The 22,191-nt window shown below is 35.0% G+C and overlaps 1 long non-coding RNA gene across 2 annotated transcripts; it reads right to left on the reverse strand.

Annotated features, from left to right (window-relative positions):
- Nucleotides 1-6,773: 6,773 nt before the first annotated feature.
- LOC110911809 lies at nt 6,774-8,313 on the reverse strand. 2 transcript variants are annotated; one of them, XR_004871920.1, is made up of 3 exons: nt 8,254-8,313; nt 8,055-8,176; nt 6,774-6,826 (listed from the first exon to the last, which is right to left on the reverse strand). It is a non-coding gene; the product is annotated as an uncharacterized LOC110911809 (long non-coding RNA). The 2 variants fall into 2 exon arrangements; XR_002577393.2 differs by lacking the exon at nt 6,774-6,826 and adding an exon at nt 6,921-6,971.
- Between the last annotated feature and the right edge of the window lie 13,878 nt (nt 8,314-22,191).

Raw genomic sequence — 22,191 nt, forward strand, 5'->3', positions numbered from 1 at the left:
GGCACGATCCTGAGCCGTCACAACAGTACGAGTGACCTGTACCCGCTCACACCCAATGCTTCCGCTACCGCTTGCTTTGCCGCCACTCAAGACTCGTTTTTTTGGCACCATCGCCTCGGTCACCCGGGGCAACCCACTATGGATTATCTTCGTTTAAACAATTTTATTTCTTGTAATAAGCAAAGGGCTTCATCTCTTTGCCATGCTTGTCAATTATCCAAGCATAAACGATTACCATTTTTCGATTCTGTTACTCAAACTTTATGTCCTTTCTCTTTATTACATTGTGATTTGTGGACTTCTCCTGTTTTGAGTCATGCTAGTTACAAATATTATTTAGTTATAATTGACGACTTTACCCAATACACTTGGGTTTACCCACTTCGTTTTAAATCTGAAACGTTTTCTAAAATCACCCACTTTCACCAGTTTGTGTCCACTCAGTTCCGTCTACCCATTCAAGCTATTCAGTGTGACATGGGCGGCGAATTTGACAACACTAATTTTCATACCTTCACCTCTCAGAATGGCATTCAACTCCGTTTTTCTTGTCCTCACACTTCCCAACAGAATGGCAAAGCAGAGCGCATGATTCGTCGTTTAAACGAAATCATGTTCACCCTTCTCACTCATGCATCTCTCCCCTCATCCTATTGGGTTGAGGCGCTCCACACTGCCTCTTACCTCCACAACATTTTACCCACTAAAACTCATCAAAATCGCACCCCTCTTTCTCTTTTGTACCTTCGGGAACCTTCCTATAACCACCTCCGAGTGTTTGGAAGCCTCTGCTACCCTAACACTTCTGCCACCCGCCCAAATAAACTTACCCACCGTGCCTCTCCGTGCCTTTTCCTCGGCTACCCGGCCAACTACCGTGGGTACCGTTGTCTTGACCTTGCTTCTGGAAAAACTATTTCTTCCCGTCATGTAACCTTTGACGAGGGAGTCTTCCCTCACGCCAACCCCTCCACCCCACGACCTGATCACTCCTTTCTCGACCCTAACCCGTTACTCTTCGACCCCACTCAGTTTGCCTCTCCACCTACGGTTCACCCTCCCTCGGCCCAGCAACATCCATCGCCTCTACCATCGGCCCAACATCAAACCTCACCTTTTACCACCCCTCCAGCCCAATCCGAAGCCCAACAACCACCCAGCCCAACAGCGCCTAACCACCAACCACCCACTCCACCAGCCGCCACACAACCATCAAATACTTCTCAACCGACCCACCCGATGCAAACCCGGTCCCGTGCCGGCATTTTCAAGCCCAAAATTCCTTTCTCACTTCACACTCAGACCACCCCCACCACCCCCTCACCCCTTCCGAAATCTCACCTCACTGCCCTAACTGACCCAAACTGGAAGATTGCCATGGTCGACGAATATGAAGCTCTATTGGCTAATCACACGTGGGAACTTGTCCCCCGCCCACCAGATGCGCCTGTTATTCGATGCATGTGGCTTTTTAAGCACAAGTTCCACGCCGACGGCTCCCTCGAACGTCACAAGGCTCGTTTGGTTGTAAATGGAAAAAGTCAAACTGTTGGCATTGACTGTGACGAAACATTTAGCCCAGTGGTTAAACCCACTACCATACACACAGTTCTCAGTCTAGCCGTCTCACGAGGTTGGTCCATGCACCAACTTGATGTCAAAAACGCTTTTCTTCATGGCAATCTGAAGGAAACCGTTTACATGTTCCAGCCGCCTGGATTCACGTCCACTACATACCCTAAACATGTTTGCAAACTAAATAAATCTTTGTATGGTCTGAAGCAGGCTCCAAGAGCCTGGTATCAACGTTTTGCAGGGTACTTACTCAAGTGCGGTTTCAAGGGCAGTCTCTGTGATACATCGTTGTTTATTTATCACCGCGGGAATCAAATGGCTTATCTCCTTTTATACGTGGATGACATTATTTTGACTGCTTCAAGTGACACTCTCCTACAGCAAATTATTAAATCCCTCACCGCTGAATTTAAAATGACTGATTTGGGATCTCTGCATCATTTTTTAGGGATTGCTGTAACCAAACAAGCTTCCGGGGTTCTACTGTCTCAATCCACCTATGCCGCTGACATCTTGTCTCGAGCAAAGATGTCAAATTGCAAACCTGCCAGCACCCCCGTCGAAGCCGGCTCCAAACTAAGTGCCGATAGTGGCTCGGTTTTTGAAGATGGTTCTTTATACAGAAGCTTAGCTGGCGCGCTTCAGTACCTCACTATCACTAGGCCGGACATTGCCTATGCTGTTCAACAAGTCTGTCTCTTCATGCATGCTCCACGTGAACCTCACTTTCAGTTTTTGAAGAGAATCCTCAGATACATTCAGGGCACCCTTCATCAAGGATTACTGCTTTCACCATCATCCTCAACAGCTCTTACTGCCTACTCCGATGCCGATTGGGGCGGGTGCCCCGACTCCAGAAGATCCACCTCCGGTTACTGTGTTTACTTGGGTCCAAACTTGATCTCCTGGTCCTCCAAACGACAATCCACCATCTCCAGATCAAGCGCTGAGGCCGAATACCGAGCAGTTGCTAACACCGTTGCCGAACTCAGTTGGGTTCGCAATCTTTTGCTCGAATTGCAGGTGCCTGTTCGTCATGCCTCTCTTATCTACTGTGACAACATCTCGGCTGTCTACCTTGCTGAAAATCCGGTTAATCATCAACGCACAAAACACATTGAACTGGATATCCATTTCGTCCGAGAGAAAGTTCGTCTTGGCACCGTCAAAGTTCTCCACGTCCCTGCCGATTATCAGTATGCGGATATCTTCACCAAAGGTCTTCCAAAACATCTGTTTCAACGATTCCGCTCCAGTTTATGCCTTCGTCTTCCTACGGCTCAAACTGCGAGGGCGTGTTAGCCGACAATTATGCCCAACCGACATCGGGCCATATCTGTGTATATTTTGTATTCCTCTAATTTAGTTAGTTGCCTTATTTATCTAGCTGTACTCCGGTATATATGTAACACATTGTGATGAATAATACCCAAGGTTTTATACTTTCTTACAATTAGTGCTAATGAGGCGATTTTCCTAACATTAGAGTTGGAAAATATAATAACTCAGGAAAATAATGTCCCATGGTGTGAACCTTAATTGTCATATCATGCTCATCACACTAAACAATATGAAACATAAGTTTAAAAATATAATACACTTAGGAACGAGGGTAATCAATCACCTAATGTATTTACTAGTACAAATTGGGTGATAAAACCATGTATACCATTTGTTAATGCCCCAACACAAGTTGGAACACCAAAAGAAATTTTTGATTATGTAATGATAATAGTCACTTAAGATTCTTAAAGCACACCTAGAACGTGGAAGACCAGTTCGTCATAAGGATGAAATTTGAATCTCAAAGCACACCTAAATGGAAGACCAATTCGTCCTAAAGATGAAAATTTATTAGGTATTTCATATGAGATATTATGTATTACATGTTTTGATTATATAATGATATAGTCACTTAAGATTCTTAAAGCACACCTAGAACGTGGAAGACCAGTTCGTCACAAGGATGAAATTTGAATCTCAAAGCACACCTACATGGAAGACCAATTCGTCATAGGATGAAAAATTATTAATAGACGGTAACAAAATCTTAGAGTACAAAAAATGCAGCTAAGCTTAACAGAACTCTCTTTAATTTGGTGTAATTTTAAAAAATATATAATCGTATGAAAAAAAAATTATATACGCTTAAAAAATCATGGTGGGAAAAAAAAGGAAAAAGCTACAACAACCTCTAACTCTGACCCCTAATCTCTACTTCTTGCTCCTAGTTGTTTCATGGGTAACAACTAGGGTTTGACGTTTCAAAAAGTCTGAGTCGGTGTAGCCTCTTTCCCTAACAAACTGACACGTGTCTCATTTTTGTTGGTTGTCATCGTGGGACCCACATTTTTTTTTTGAAGTGAATGGTTTTGTGCGAAGTCTCTAAGTGTAGCCTCTACGAATGTTTATTTTCGCAAATCAAGTGGGTCAACACCTACTTTGGTGATTTTCCCGCTCTAAGACTGGGGGGGGGGGCTTGGGTTGGGGGCATTGCTCGACAGTTGGCGAGTGTGGGCTCCACCAGACCACATCAAAAAAAGTGGGGTGTGGAAACGGCGTGGCCAGGCGGCGCTGGGTGCCATGTTGATTTTTTTTTTTTTATATTTCCCACCAGCCAATTCAAGCCAGCCATCTCAAACCTCCCCCGGCCCAACGACAAGCTTCAAAGCCACGCCAACGGGAAAACGCTGGCCCAGTATGGTTTAGCCAGCGTTATCTGGCATCCCCACCCCAACCAACGCCCCACACCCACTATTCTAATGCATGCATGATGCTCTTAACTAGTTTTTGGCATTGGAGTGAGTAAAGGCTAGGGGGGTTAAGTGGCTTAACCTGGCACAAGATCGTATAATTTTTTACGAATTCAAACATGTTACAAAATGCAAATATTAATAGACAATAGACATAATTTGGTTGTTCTAAGGATTTCTTAATTGTACAATTTTTTTTACGAATTCGAACATGTTACAAACATGAAATTCTTATTATACATAATTTGGTTGGTCTAAGGATTTTTTTTCCTTCATTTCACAATACATTGAAGATGTCATTACCTATGTTTTGATATTGAGGTGACAAGACTGGAGGTGTGAACGAGTTGAACCTGCCATAAAATCATATAACCTTTTAAAATATAAACCTGAAAGTTTTGTTACATACATACTCATTTAATCTTAATTTTTTTTTTCTACACTATTACTATTATTACCGTAAAATTACAAATGTTACAAAAGAATCTATACATTATAGCAAATAAAAATAAACTTTAGCCACTTGGCAATTGGCATTCACTTAGGGGCTGTTTGGCAACATTAAGTATTAAACCAGTAAAAGGTCTGAACCATTAAGTGCTAAACCAGTAAAAGGTCTGAACCACTAAGAGCTAGTATAAAGCTTTACCGTTCAGAGGCAAATGTCTGACCAATTCAGATTAGAGGTCTAAACTATTCAGACTCAGTATAATGCTTAACCATTCAGAGACAAATGTCTGAACCATTCAGACATTTGCTCGTGAAACAAATAGTCTGAAACATTAAGTGCTGAACAAGTAAGATGTCTGAACCATTAAGAGCCCCATTAAGAGGTAAACAAACAGCCCCTTACACTATTAAGTGGCACGTGGCAACCTCTTAATTCATTGTTATTATGTTTAGGAGGAAAAACACAAGGTTTGATCACAACATCTGATTTAAAATTTGCTCATTGAATGTTGAATATATAATTGAATATTTCCTTTATTTCGAACTAGAATTTGATGTTAAAAGGTAGTAGTCTCATTAACATTAACATTAAATATATTAACTAACTAGGTTATCACCCGCGAACTTCGCGGGTAGGAAAATTTTATCTACATTATCACAAAGTGTATAAATATAAATACAAATATAAAAGTGACACATTACATAAATTACTTGTTAACAATATGAAAATATAGTCAAAATGTTTCCTGTAAATTATATTATTGAGTTTTAAACAAATAATTGTGTAAACTTAAATGTTATATAACAAAATAAATTAACTTGACAATTTATGTAAAATAATTTAATCCATAAAACTATTCAATTTACTACATGTAACAAAAGAAAAAGGTTTGAATTAATGCAATAGAGAAGAGGAAATTTAATAAATATTAAAGCAAACAAATAATCTTTTAATACCACGATAATAAACGAAATATTCATATGAAACCAAACATCAAGTACTAAAATAAATGTTCCGGAAAAAATTAACCAAAAGAAAACATCTCAAATTGTCCGAAAAAACTGAAATGACTATTAAATGTTAATACTAATTTTCCAGCTTTGCTTTCATCTTCAAATCTTCATTGTTCTCACAATCACCCTGACGCGGTTTAGTTGAAGACTGAGAAGAACAAAGATCCACATCATAAACCGCCTCCAAATTACGCTTCAGCTCATTGTCCAGCATCTTTGAAGAACAACTATTATGAGCTCCAGATGGTGTAGTAAAGATGCTGTTGTTCAAACTGGACATGGGAGTGTCTTCATCAACGACACGGGAAAGAGAATCCTGTACAACAAAATTTAAAAAGTAAAAAATATAAATGGACATAAAAGTTGAATACAAAACAATAATAAAGGTTTACTGATATAAAGAAGTTGCTTAACAAACCCAGATGTTAACGTTAACAATTGGATTTGGAACAGAAGCAACAGGATCTAAAGGTTCTTCATCAGCAGCCTGTATGTATTTCATAAATTCCAATAAGTATTCATAAGTGGTATAAGATTTCTATAACAAAAAAATTAAGTTAACGTTTAGGGTACATATAGAACCTGGTAAACATCAAAATGAGTATCAAGATCTTTGATGATGGAAGGATTTTCAGTCAACTTGGAAACAGAGTAGCCATCTGATTTCTATTTTATATTAAACGAAGCTATGGCTATCTTAAACGCAAACCTCTTGTTTATCAATGCCTTCAGCTCACTCGGAAAGTTGCCTCCGCTTGCTAACTTGCTAACTGTTACAAATGAGTTCATATAGTTAGATTTGCCAAAAAAATAAACAAAATAGCTTAAAAATTATAGAGATTAGCATAAACGATGAAAACTATCATTATATCGGATCAAAAAACACCAAAAAAACGATAAAATTAAACTTACGTCTTGTGTTCGAAGAAGATTCAGACTCCTGCAGTTGCATAAGTCATCATCAATAATTTCAAGACGTTGGCCATATGGAACTTTTCTTTCCCACAATAAGGTCGCTCATTATACGGTATTTCCTATGAATCGAAAAAAAACATATAAGCTTAAATAACTTATTGTCTGTTGATAAAATGTAAAACCAAATAAACATACCAAAAATATAGGAGGATAGTCATCAATCAACTTTAAAAACGATTGGAGCGTTGTTTTTAGGATCCATAACTGCAGAGGAATAAAGGAATTTTTTTTTAAAAAATAATGGTAACTTATTTATAGAAACAATGTCTAATTATAGAAACAGAGTTATAATTGAGAATATAAAAATTAACCTTAAAAACAGTAATGTGTTTATGGAAACAAAAACATCTTTAGAAAGAAATTAAAGTATCTTTAAACATAAATAGAAAAACTCATAACTGACAAAACTAACAATACGAACTTTAAAAGATAATAACATAAAGTTTCAAAATTATGCCTAAACAGAAAATTTAATAAGAAATAAGAAAGAGTATAGATATCAAAAAACAAACAATACCAACAATATTTAACTAATCTGTTTTGGTAGACGAACATTCCGAGTCCGAATTTCAAAAAAGATTAAGGATTCACCATGGAAAAATACAAACAATCAATGATTCAGAACATATATATTACTAATTTAAAAAAAATTGAAAACTAAAGAAACATATAAAAAATATAGGATCATAGTCATCATGAAAAAAGAAAAACAGAAATAAAAAACAAATAAACATACCAAAAGTAATGAGACATCTTCCTCAATAAGCTTTAAAAATAAAGGACAGTTGTTACTCTGATCCATATATGGAAATTAAAAATGAAGGCTTTTTAAAAATTAAAAGGCTAAACTATTTATAGAAACAAACTTATAATATCGGAAGAAACTTCTAAAACAAATAATTAAAAAGGAACGGTTTCAAAAAAATTTAAAACCTATTTATTTTTAGAAACACAATCAATATTCCGAAAAAAACATATCACACACTAAAAATTTACATAAACTTTAATGGATTCAAAATTAACAAAATATAAAATTTATTAGTTAATCGTGAAAAAAAAAACAGAAATAAAAAACCAAAACAAAAGAATCATTAATACATATTAATACAATACAAAATTTATTAGTAAAAAAACAAAGATTTTCAAATTTCAAAAAATATCATAGTTAGATTTGCGAAAAAAATATTAAACAAAATAACTTAAAAATTATAGAGATTGACATAAACGATGAAAACTATCATTATACCGGATCAAAAAACACCAAAAAAACTATAAAATTAAACTAACCTCTTGTGTTCGAAGAAGATTCAGACTCCTGCAGTTGCATAAGTCATCATCAATAAGTTCAATACATTGAGCATATGGAACTTTTCCTTCCCACAATAAGCTGGCTCATCATACGGTATTTCCTATGAATCGAAAAAAAAAACTTATAAGCTTAAATAACTTTTTGTCTGTTGATAAAATGAAAACCAAAGAAACATACCAAAAATATAGGATGATAGTCATCAATCAACTTTAAAAACGATTGGAGCATTGTTTTTAGGTTCCATAACTGCAAAGGAATAAGGAATTTTTTTTAAAAAATATAACGACAACTTATTTATAGAAACAATGTCTAATTACATAAACAGAGTTATAATTGAGAATAGAAAAATTAACCTTAAAAACAGTAATGTGTTTATGGAAACAAAAACATCTTTAGAAATAAATTAAAAGTATCTTAAACCTAAATAGAAAAACTCATAACTGACAAAACTAACAATATGAACTTTAAAATATAATAACATAAAGTTTCAAAATTATGCATAAACAGAAAATTTAATAAGAAATAAGAAAGAGTATAGACATCAAAAAACAAACAATACCAATAACATTTAACTAACCTGTTTTGGTAGACGAACATTCCGAGTCCGAATTTTAAAAAAGATTAAGGATTCACCATAGAAAAATACAAACAATCAATCATTCAGAACATATATTTCTAATTTAAAAAAAAAACTGAAAACTAAAGAAACATATAAAAAAATTAGGATTATAGTGATCAATCAACTTTAACAACGAAAGAGCGTTGTTTTTAGGATCCATAACTGCAAAGGAATAATAATTTTAAAAGATAATCTATTTATAGAAACAATGTCTATTTACAGAAACCGAATAATAATTTCGAATACAAAAAATTAACATTAAAAATGGCCATCTGTTTATAGAAACAAAACAATTTTAAAAGAAATCAAAGTATCCTTAAATAACTAACAACATAACTAAATAGCAAAAAAAATATAACTGACAAAACAAATCATATGAACTTCAAAAGATAATCACATAAACTCTCAAAATATAGCATAAAGACAAAATTTAAAACCAAAGACTATAGATATCAAAAAACAAACAACACCAAGAAAATTGAACTAACCTGTTTTGGTCGACGAACTGTCCGAGTTCGATTGTCACGAAATATTGAGGGTTCAACATGAGAAAAACAAACCATAAATCATTCAGAACATATATTATTAATTTTTAAAAAAAACCGAACATAAATGATAAAATCAAACATTACAAAGTTAAAAAAGATAAAACAACTATAACATTCAACTAACCTCTGTTGCTTGTTGAATGACGGAGTCCGATTGTTATCCAAGATTTAGGGATTCACATGAAAATCAAAATAAAAAAAAATCAGTAAGTTTGATAAATGTCCAAGACATGATTAACGTTCATAGACACTACATAAATCAGAGAATGTAGATGATGATAACAAAACCTCTGATCTTGATATTGTTTGCAAAAAAAAATATAAATGTTCAATCGCTTAGATTAAAGATGCACGGTAGATAAACAACAAACTAAAACAACATACCTTCAATTTTATGATCGGATCTACAAAATTCAGAACAACATAACTTATTTTGGTAGACTAACAATCCGAGTCCGAATTTCAAAAAAGATTGAGGGTTCACCATGAGAAAATACAAACCATAAATCATTCAGAACATATATTAATAGGTAAAAAAATAATGAACATAAAGGATAAAATTACATATTACATACTTAAAAAAGATAAAATAACTATAACACTTAACTAACCTCTTTTGATTGACGAATTATCGGAGTCCGAAATCAGATCTACAGAAATCAGAACAAAGAAAAAGTTATTACAAATCAGAACAAAGATTATTAGAAATCCAAAGAAAGAAAAAGATAAAGTTTGATCGGATCTACTGAAATCAGAACAAAGAAAACGTTATTAGAAATCAAAAGAATCTTTATAAAATGAACTTTATATACAATCGAACAACATAAATAAAAACATACCTTTAATTTCTTTGATAAGATCTACAGAAATCAGACAAAAAATGATTTTTAGCAATCACAACAATATTCATAAAAACAACTTTGTATAATACAATCGAATAACATAAAAAACAAAACACCTTTAATTTCTTTTATCGGATCTACAGAAATGAGAAAACAAATGGTTTTTAGCAATCGAAACAATCTTTATAAAAACAATCATTTACAACAATTACAACAAAAAAAATCAAAAAATCACGAAAAACTACTACATATCAGGATTCAAATTATCAGTTTTCCGCCAAAATAATAAATTTTTTCAGAAAACTTAAATATCGTCTAAAACTGAAGAACTTCAATATACCGGAACAACATTAGATCAGATCTAAGCAAAACTAACCCAGAAGCCATGTCTCTGAAACTCAATGTGACGCTTCAATATAAAATCTTTTAGATCTAAGCAAAACAGACATGAATTCATCTATAAAAAGTGCATCAAAAACTCTACTAAATCACCACAAACATAGAGAACCATCAATATAAACTCATAAATTATGAAAAAAAAACACGTTATCCCATTCAAGCATTTCATCAAACACCTTGCGTGCAATCCAAAAACTAAAACATTTTCAAACATTTTACACTAAAATTAACGTTCAGTCATCACGGAAAAAGCAGTGATACAATAGATAACGAAAAAGATTAAGAGTCCGGAAAAAAAAATCTTACCTGATGCTTGAATCCATGGATCGTACATGACTGGACCAGAAGAACATGAAGCGAGATTCAAAATTGAATACGGAAGAAAAATAACTGTTCATTGAAACAATAGAAAGAGTCGTCAAATCTAAAAACATAACATATTTGAAAATAGAAAACATTAGGGTTTCGATTGAGACCTCAAATCTATAAAATCGGTGGTGAAAAGGTAACATGAGAATCACCATCGTCGATTTGCTGAAGAACATGTGTGGATTTGCTGAAGATGATGCATATGCGCCACTAGGGTTTTGAGGGTGATGATAGAGACGAAGGAGATCTGATGGAATTGTGTGAAGGAAGAAAGCGTTCAAAAAATATAAGGGATCCAAATCAATTTGATCCGACCCGGAGTTTATTCGGATCCCGCGTCCAATGTGTTTTTGTTTGTGAATTGTGAATTTGAGAATGGTTTCCCTCCTAAAGTCACAAAACACTGTTGCCACATCAGCAAAATTGTTCCAAATTCAATGCCACATAGCCCAAATCACATCTCATTTATATATATATAGAGATATTTTCCTTAATTATCAACCTGATTGAATTTAAAAAATTTTGAAGTAGTAAATGGTTTAGACTCCAATTCAAATTCCGTAACTAATCATTTCCTTATTACAAAATTTGATTTAAATATGTCTTATTACAAAATTTGATTTAAAATACGTAAGTGTGTCATTAAGATTATAAAAATATATAATATTTATATATTTCCTTACTTATCAAACAATTATAATTTTTATGAAATTGTATATGGTAGGAAATCATTTTCGAGTTTAAATTAAATTTAAATTCATTAACTAATAATAAGTTTAAACCAAATTTGATTAACTAAATAAGTTTAAACCAATTTTGATTTAACAAGCATAATCATCTCATTAACATTAAAATCAAAATTAATAATGAAACATTTCGTTCAACACTGTTAAATAATATAATTTATTGTGAGAACATCCGTGCAATACACGAGACTTAAACTAGTTACATGTAAACAACAAAACATAATACTTAAAGACTTAGTGTTATCTGTATGAAAAATAGAAGAGAACTAAGGCTGCTCGGTGTGGGGGACGGCCCTGGCCCATCCAGTCATGGCGCCGGTCCCTGACACCATTTCCTCAGGAGCGACGTCGTCTTCAGCGGCTTGGGGAGGACGTTCATGCCGGGCCTCCTTCTTCTCATACACACATATACATGCAACACACACACACACACATATATATATAGCCCCATTCTCTGTTTCCTTAAATCAATCCTTAAAGAGGCATCCTTCTTGTATATTGATGTTGTAAGATTAAATATATTATGATTTAATATTTAATCTAGTAGCCATTATAATCATTTACATTATATGGATCAAAATATATAACAACCTATTAAGATGATTAGTTGGTAATTGTTGATGGACCATATTACCCTTATTAACTAATTAGGTTTCCTCCTGGGTGCTTATATAAGGAGAACTATGTGGAGGTTAAGGGGTTACTCAGTTACACAATTACACACACCCCATTAGCCATAACATCATAATTTCGACCTCCTCTCCTATAGCCGATACCCTTTTCGGTTTTCTTAGCCACCATCATCAGTCAGCACCCTAAGGAGGAACCAGATCAGGCTGACAACCATGTCGAACCTTATTGGTGCGACTCCATCTGGATTCTCTGCTGGCCTGTGCTGATGCAATCAAAGGTATGTTTTCATATTTTCCATTATACCTAAAACAGAACTGATCAACATATGGTATCAGAGCATATGTTGATTAGTCAGTTCTGTTATCATATCCATTAATTCTGGGATTGAAACTTGGAAAACGGAATTTTTTATTTTTCTTTTTTTGAAAATCTTATGAACAGCCGGTTTCGAGTCATGAAGATCGACTCGAGATCCCTGTTTTCGGAAAAAGGTTAATTATATGTTCACTCAAATTCAACTGGATTATGTTTTAACCGAAATCTGTTTAGAAAAACTATTAATATTCAGGTTTCGGGTTCAAGAATTTATGTTTTATGTTTTAGGGTTCATCATGTTCTTGGGAAAATTTGAAAAATTCTATTATGTTTTGGAATGTTTTAGGATTAATGAGTGTTTTTTCCATGTTTGATCCAATTTTATCTTTTAAGTCTATTCGAAAACTGTTATTAGATAAACAGATTACAATTTTCGAAATATTTTGATAAAATTAGATCATCTTAAAACAGGAAATAATATCTCATAATCCCTTAGATTTCGAATTTTCGGTTATGTTATCACAATAAACAGCTGTTAACAGGAAGCTTCGAGATCATCAGATTACGACTCGAGACCATCAGTCTCGACTCGAGACCATAAGGTCTCGACTCGAAATCATAAAGGCTCAAGGGTCTACAACTCGAGACCAACAGATCTCGACTCGAGACCATAAGGTCTCGACTCGAAATCATAAAGGCTCAAAGGTCTACAACTCGAGACAAAGGTCTCGACTCGAGACCATAACGTCATAACTCGAGACCATAACGTCACAACTCGAGACCATAAGGTTGCGACTCGAGACCGTGGTTGCGACTCGAGACCTCATCATGACTCGAGATCTCATAAGATATAGTAGTCGAGACCATGGTTCCGACTCGTGACAACAAGGTTGCGACTCGAGACCTCATAACTGACTCGAGATCTCATAACTCAGTCGAGACCTGACTCGAAACCTCATTATTTTAGGCTGTTTAAATGTGAACTAAATTTTTTTTATCCGCGCTAACGGGTGGTTTGCTATTAAATAATTGGTTTTGTAATCACTTAGTAAATAAGGATCAAATAATGTTTTTTGTCACGGCCCTCGGCCCCGGTTTGACCCGGTCCATAGCTGCGAGGCAGGAAATTCGACACATACATAACCTGATCTTCTTCGGCACATTTACTTATTGCACTTACTGCTTCGGTTTTCTCTAACCAACGCAGTACTGCAGTTACTCCTTCGTTACCTGCAAATTCAGCAGGTTTGCAAGCAAGAAATTCTTTGTAAGTGCAACCAGGCGTTGCGGCTTTCATTTTCTTAGGAGGTGGAGCCTGTCGTGGATTATTATCGTCATGATTGCCGCCTCCATTTACACTATGACTAAAATTGTCTTCCTGGGTACGTTTACTAGGAATGATTTGTTGCGGTTCAACAGGTTTCTGAGCAGCAGCCATGATTGCAGGAATAGCATTAGCTATCCCTTAAGTGATGATATTTTCAATATCTTGTCTAGTCATATATTGGTTTTCCTGATTTTGTTCAGATTGATTCTCTTCATTAACTGGTTCATTACTAGCGTTTTCCATCTGATAATTATTATAGATATAACTATTAGTATCAAATGATTGTAAATAAAACAATGGCAAGTAATCACATAAATCTTTTTCACAACATATATATGCAACCAAAATTGTCGATGTTTCGACTTCTATTTTGTTTTATAGATTATATAGGCATCCATACACACTGTTTATCTTACAATGTTTTATTTCCCATTTTACAGAGTTAGATTTTACTATTATTATTATGATACAGACACACTTTCCACCCCTATCCTTTAGTCAACTGGCAATTTTAGTAGCGACGCTCCCTTTCTTCGTACTTCCAGGAGATTTGTTCCCCCATTTCCCGGATCCTATTCCCTGTACCTATCAGCTCTTCACCGAACTGACGAAGTTCGGCTAAGTTTTCGTTGCTCATTGGAGGATTGGGGATAGGTTCTGGATCAAACTGTGGGAGGAAGGAATAAGGACTATTGATCATATTTTGGAATTGCCAGTCATTCGTCCACCATTCTTCCATTTGTCCTAAAGGTTGAGTGTGGATTAGTGGGTCTGGAATAGCTGGTTCCAGATTTACAGGAAGTTGGTTTTCGGCAGGGTAAGGATATAGATTATTGTGGATAGGGCTGATGACATCACAATTTGACAGTAGACGGTCTATTTCGTCTTGAAATGTGATTTCTTCAGGTTGTCTAGAGCTCTCTCCAATTTCTATTCCTTTTTGTTTAGAATCTTTCCTGACTTCTATCTCTGCTGGCTTAGAGCTTTCTCCGGTTTCGATTCCTTTTCCTTTGTCTATAGGGTTTTCTATTTTGGGGAGTTTCCTAGTGGCTGGCTTTCTCCTGCGCACTTTCCTCCATCCTACATATCTTCTTCTCTTTTTAGGTTTTGCTTTTTCCAGCGGTAGAGCTTGGAATTCCAGAGGTTCCTCTATGTCAGCAATATAACCAGTAAAGTCGTGGGAGACTTCAATTGGTACTGGATATAGGTTGAGATTCTGAAATGCTTCCGATATCTCATTCATGCTGGATAGCATATATGCAAAATGCACAAAAATACTATGTTAAAACTTTGGAACAAAGTTTTACAAATAAACATTGCAGTTTTATTGCATACTAATTTGTACAAAAGACAACAGGAAAGAGAACACACTAAGATTTATTTATTTACTGGATAGTAGTTTTCTACTAGACCAGGCTTATTGATAATTTAGAGGTTTGCATTTTCTGCTACGGTAGCTAGCATGTAAAGATTTGCCCATTTTTCATCTAATTGGTCCTCCCAAGGTGGATTATTGCCTAATTCCTGGATTTCTGGATTAAACCTCACTTTCTTGACTTGGGGTTTCTGGCTTTTCCTAATGATCGAATTTCTTTTCTCTGGGGTGAGAGGATTCTCATATTGTGCTTTCCGGACAAAAATCCCTTCTTTTGGATCTACTGGGTATTTGGAGGAAGAGGTTCCTTTTTCTGTGGGTGCAGTATCTAATTTGTGGTAGATAGCAGAAAGCTTTTGTTTACCCATACTGTAACTCAACAATTAATCAGTTAATAAAACATATTTTCACAGAATGGCAATTAGAATTCCTAAGTATTTCTCAATAGGCTAAAATCAATAGTAAGCTTAAATCAGTGGCTCTGATACCACCTTTTCCTGTCACGGCCCTCGGCCCCGGTTTGACCCGGTCCAGAGCTGCGAGGCAGGAAATCCCGTGGTATTTAATTTAGGCGACAGCGGAAGTCTTTTAATACAGGATCTTTTAATACTCAAATGCCCGTTTAGTTTATTACATAAACTTTAGGGATAAAACCCTGTAATTTACAATAAGGTGATTTCCCGGGGAAATCTTTATTTCTCAAAACATGTTTCTTTATTTATTTACATTGAGCCACTTTTCTAAGCTTGTAGTGCTCCACAGCACTTTTTCTTTGCTCACAACAGATCACCTGAAACATGTTTGAAAAAGGTTTTGTCAGCGGGGAAATACTGAGTGAATCATTCAGTTTTAACTAAAATGACACGTTGTTATAATTTACAGTATTAAAAGCGATTACAGTGTTTCCATATCAACCAATTACCCACAGTATTTGTCACTCGACCGGATCTGTGACTGTGGTCATATCACTGTCGGGTCCGTTCACCCACAAGTGACGTTAATCACTATTTAGGCCCGACTACCTAATAGTGTATATCATGTTTTAGGCTCGCTCACTTAAAATGATACAAATAAAAGTAATGTGCACAATACCCCACATACTGGCTGTAAACTTGGCGATTACAAAGACTTAATCCCTTTAATTATAACTTTGGAAAATAATTTGGAGTATTGCAAAACAGTTGATAAAAAGAGAATGACTCACATTGCAGATTTAACGAGCAGAGTATAAGCCTACTGATTAGCTTTGATTAACCTAATTTAAATAACAATGCACACACAAACGGGTTAGTAACTAATACAGCAGTTACGACAATTCACGAGATTAAACCCTCACAAACGATTTATAAGTGCAATACTTAACAATTCAACGGATTCACAACGAATGACAGAGTATAGTCCGAGTTCGAACAGCACTCAAACATTCAAGTCGAAATCACGATGAATAACAAAGTATCAGCTCAATTTGAGCAGCACTCAAACAATCGTTGGATAGTTACAATCGATCGGACATTGAATCGTAATAGCGATCGAGTTGTTACCCTGATTGCGGCAGCGTTTCGAGATTAGTGTGTGTTGTGTACTGTTTCTGTTATAACTCAACGTATACAACGAATTTCTTCGTCGAATCAACAACAGAATGCAAGTCCCAAGGCCCTCTATTTATACTGAATTTTTGTATCCCCGCGTGTCGCGATAGGAACGTGTGCGTCTGTCGCGTGTCGCGACGGGTAACAAAAGTAGGGTAGGGTGTTTCGTGTCCTAGATAGCCTTGGTGAGTTGTTTGTATGATTAATTTCAGCTTCAACAATGAATTTTTTAAGATAAATATAGATTAGGGTTTACCCCCTTTGAGTTTTAGGGGCCCTGATCCTGATTCCGATTGTTATGAAAATTTTAGGGTTTATGCAGAATTACTTGGGTTTCTTAATTAGGGTTTTCTTAATAGATAATTAACCTACTAAGTATTAATTTTAGTGAGAGTTGTTACATTTTTTCAAAACCAAAATGGCTTAACTTGAATGAGCTTCTGATGTATCAATTCTGGCCAAAGCTGATTTGATGCGTCTACTTATCGTTCAAGTATTACGAAAGCTATGTTGTGTGTGCATCATAAGCATGAATGTCTTAATTTCTGGCCAAAGCTGATTTAATTCATTCATAGATGGCATACTCAACAAGTGCATAACTAAAGTGATTGTCTCAATTTCTGGCCAAAGCTGATTTGTTACAACCATTTTGCACATATGCTTAAATGATTACACTTCTGGCCAAAGCTGTTTTGTCTTCGTTTAAGTAGAATTTTTAGCTAAATCTATTATTTTGATGTTAGTAATAGACATATCACAACATCTTCACATAATGATCCTTATGTTAATGATCCTTAATTAATTTTATGATCATTTCGTCTGCCTTATTCTTAGTACCCATAATTTTTACTCACTATAATTTTTCTTCTATAAATCTATATCTCATCCACTCTAATTCCTAAATCTAATATGTTTTGCTTAAAGTTTCTATAAGAATTAGCTCTTAAATTAAATCCTTGATTATCTCTTAAGACACGATGATCCTATTGCTTTCTTCTGATAAAGCACTACAGAAGAAAGGTAGAGCATGATGAATATGACAAATCAAACATCATGTCTCTTATGATAATCAAGAACTCTGTAACAAATGTGCTATCACTAAAAGGTTATTCCAGATTAGGTCTTTCCTAACACTAATCTATAATTGTGGAATAATCACTAGAACTCCTAAGATGCATGCCTTCATTTAAAATTATAAACTATAAAGCTAAGTGGTATATGTGAATACATAATGATGTACAATACCATGACCCATAAAGTTAAGGGCTTACGCATGGAAATAAGTACATTTTTCCAGTACATTACATACTAAGATTTTCACTTGTACAATTTGATGCATTATAAATCAGCTATAACACTCAAAAGTACCAAAGTATAATGAGTGTGTTGATAAGCAACATATGTACATAGAAATAAATGTTTGAAACTGGAAAATAAGATGTTATTCACCTTACAACCACTAAAACTTTACAAGAGGATTGTTCTAAGGTCCATAGACAAATTACAAGTGCTAATCCCAACGTTAAGGTTCTTCAAGGGAAAATCTCACTGCATAATTATGTCATTAGACTAGGCATAAGCAACGAGACTATCCATTATTCTAAAGAACAGTTGGATAAATTAGTTAGATAGTAACTTACTAATGATATTTAAGTCTGATAATTCTTTAATATTCCAACTAACACATGATTAGTTGACTCTAGTTCCATACGTTTCCTTACCAGAACTCGACAAATAACTAACATGAGAGTTAGTGACAAAACTAACTGTTAAGGCTATAAGAACCATAATAAGCAGTCTTTTAACAAAGCTTTTCGATACGTTACATATTCTGAAGATTAATCAGAATATAGTATCATAATTAAGAAATGTTATGAAGATTGTGAGGTTTGCATAGTCAACATAACTTATCTTAAACTCTCCTCTTATTTGTTCTATATATCTGGATAGAAACATTACTAAGATGAAACTAGATGATACCTTACTTTTCACAACTTTTGTCATCATGCAAATGAGAATTTGACAAAAGGAAAATGAGACTTATAAATTTCATCCATTAGAATCAAAATTCATGAGAAATCATAACATGGTTAATGAGGATGATTTTTTTCATCTAATCTCATTTTAAGTGATTTTAAATCATGACGTTAAAGCCCTAAAATATGACTTGGCTTAAGGAATATCTGTGGGTCCATCAAGTCATTCATTGACATTCGTGGAACTTATTCCAAAGGGAATATTCAGACATAATTCATTTATCATTTGAAAGACTATCAACTTATATCTAACTTTTGTCGCATATGGCACACAGTCTTAGAAGAAATCTATTCATATATATACTTAATAAGATTTCTATTAGATATGTCCCTAAAGTTGCTTCTGATATCTGGACATTAAAGAAATCAAATAAAGTCTAACGTATATGTGATAGGTTCCTACGTCACGTAGCTCATTGAAACTTCTCTTGTAGCATTCTAGAGATATTAAAAGATCAGTGGGAGTATTAAGTGTCTTAATAATAACTTGCAATAGTTGCAAGAGGTGGGGGAGTGAAAATTTTAAATTTACACCTCTTGTACAAGACATCGCTCCATCACGACACTGTTCTATCAAACCTTATCTCCTTAAATCTAATGCTACTCTTACAAAAGTTTCATTGTTGCCTAATTGTGGGCGCACTTAGATTTCTTACCTAAAATAACATAATCCTCAACAAGAGAAACTACAACGACAAACGTCATTAACTTGTTTCTCTATTAGAATTTGTTGGTCGTTACACATTGACCCTACGCATGTTGAGTTCCTATTGATTTCTAAGCTCGGTGGGAGCAGTCAAAGTCCTTATCATGATTTGCAAGGAATACAAGAGGCGGGGGGAAGAGTGTCATTAAATTTCACTCCGAATTTAACTCCGATTACACCTCTTGTATACCATACTGCACCAACCCTTACAAACTTAGAATGAAAATGATAGCAACCTAACCAAGAGCTAATCCATAAAACTGAAACTTCTAATGAACCCAATAATCAACTCAGGAGGTCATCTAGGTTTAAAAGCCTACTAACTTTGATGATTACATAACCTCCCTAATGAAGTTGAAATGGATTTTGGAAATGTTTAATGATCCTATCTCTTAAAATCACACCATTAGCGTAAATCAATCATTTGAATGGAATAAAACAGTTTTCTAGTAAAATGATTTTATGTGTTCGTGTAACGTTTGGGATTTGATTGAATTACCTAAGAGTGTTCATAACTAAATCAAATCCTAATATAAGCGTTAAGACACAAAGAGGCATGATTGGTTGTCAAAGGTTGTACTCAGGAAGAGATAAATATAACAACTCTCACTAAAATTAATAATTAGGATGGTACTATTAAGGAAATCCTAATTGAGACACCCAAGTAATTCTGCATAAACCCTAAAATTTCCAGAACAATCGGAATCAGGATCAGGGCCCCTAAAACTCAGGGGGCGTTAAACCCTAGTAACGATTATCTAAATTAACTCGTTGTCACAGTAGAATTTTATTATTCTGTCAACTCAGCATGCCTAGTCCCAGACCTGGCTACCCTATAACTAGACTGCTTCCCTTACGGACCATAAGGGAAGTGGCTTATGGTCCGTAAGCATGTCCAAAAATCAGTATAAATAGCCGACATTGGCACTTGCATTCTGTCTCTGAAACGACGTAAAATTTCTTTACGTAGAACGAGTTATAGCAGAAACAATACAATTAACACACACGATTCACGAAGTGCTGCCGCAATCAGGGTAATAACTCGATCGCTATTACGATTCAACGTCCGATCGATTATGACTATCCAACGATTGTTTGAGTGCTGCTCAAATTGAGCTGATACTTTGTTATTCGTCGTGATTTCAACTTGAATATTTGAGTGCTGTTCGAATTCGGACTATGCTCTGTTATTCGTTGTGAATCCGTTGAATTATTAAGTATTGCACCGTACTAATCATTGTGAGGGTTTAATCTCGTGAATTGTCGTAACTGCTGTATTAGTAACTAACCCTGTTTGTGTGTGCATTGTTATTTAAATTAGGTTAGAAGGCTAATCAGTAAAGCTTATACTCTGCTCGTAAAATCCACAATGTGAGTCATTCTCTTTTTATCAATTGTTTTACAAAACTCCAAGTTATTTTCAAAGTTATAATTACAGGGATTAAGTCTTTGTAATCACCAAATACAGCCGGTATGTGGGGTTTTGTATACATTACTTGTTTCCCGTCACACTTGGACAAACGGGTGGCCAAGGGGTGATCTGACCACAGTCACAGACACCATTGGACAAATGGGTTAGCCAATGGATAGTCGAGTGACAAATACTGTGGGTAGTTGGATCGATATCAGAAACATTGTAATCGCTCTTAATACTGTGAATTATAACGAATGTGTCTTTTAGTAAAATGAATGATTCACTCAGTATTTCCCTGCTGACAAAACCTTTTTCAAACATGTTTCAGGTGATCTGTTGTGAGCAAAGAAAAAGTGCCGTGGAGCACTACAAGTTTAGAAAAGTGGCTCAATGTAAATAAATAAAGAAACATGTTTTGAAAAATAAAGATTTCCCTGTGAAATCACCTTATTGTAAATTATGAGATTATCCCTATATTATATAAAACGAGCAGTTTTACTATTAAAAAAGATCCTATTTCAGAAAGCTTCCGCTGTCATTTTGAATAGATACCACGGGATTTCCTGCCTCGCGGCTCTGGACGGGGTTAAACCGGGGCCAAGGGCCGTGACAGGAAAAGGTGGTATCAGAGCCATTGTTTTAAGCTTACTGATTTAAGCTTACTATTGATTTTAGTCTATTAAAGTAATTGAAAAATACTTAGGAATTTCAATTACCATTCTGCGAATAGGTGTTTATTTAACTGATTTGTTTGTTAAGTTACAGTATGAGTAAACAAAGATTATCTGCTATCTACCACAAATTAGATACTGCACCCATCGAAAAAGGAACCTCTTCCTCCAAAAACCCAGCAATTATGGAAGAAGGAGTTTTTGTCCGTAAAGCAAATTATGAAAATCCTCTTACCCCAGAGAAAAGAAATTCAATTCTTAGGAAGGGTCAGGAGAAAATAAAGAAACCCCAAGCCAAGAAAGTGAGATTTAATCCGGAAATCCAGGAAGTTGTTACTAGTCCACCTTGGGAGAACGAATTAGATGAGAAATGGGCAAATCTTTATATGCAAGCTACCGTAGCAGAAAATGCAAACCTCTAAAATATCAATAGGCCTGATCTAGTAGAAAATTACTACTCCAGAAATAAATAAATCAAATCCTAGTGTGTTCTTTTTCCTGATTATCCTTTGTACAAATTGGTATG

This window comes from Helianthus annuus, chromosome 2 (assembly GCF_002127325.2).
Source record: "Helianthus annuus cultivar XRQ/B chromosome 2, HanXRQr2.0-SUNRISE, whole genome shotgun sequence".
NCBI classification, from domain to species: domain Eukaryota; kingdom Viridiplantae; phylum Streptophyta; class Magnoliopsida; order Asterales; family Asteraceae; genus Helianthus; species Helianthus annuus.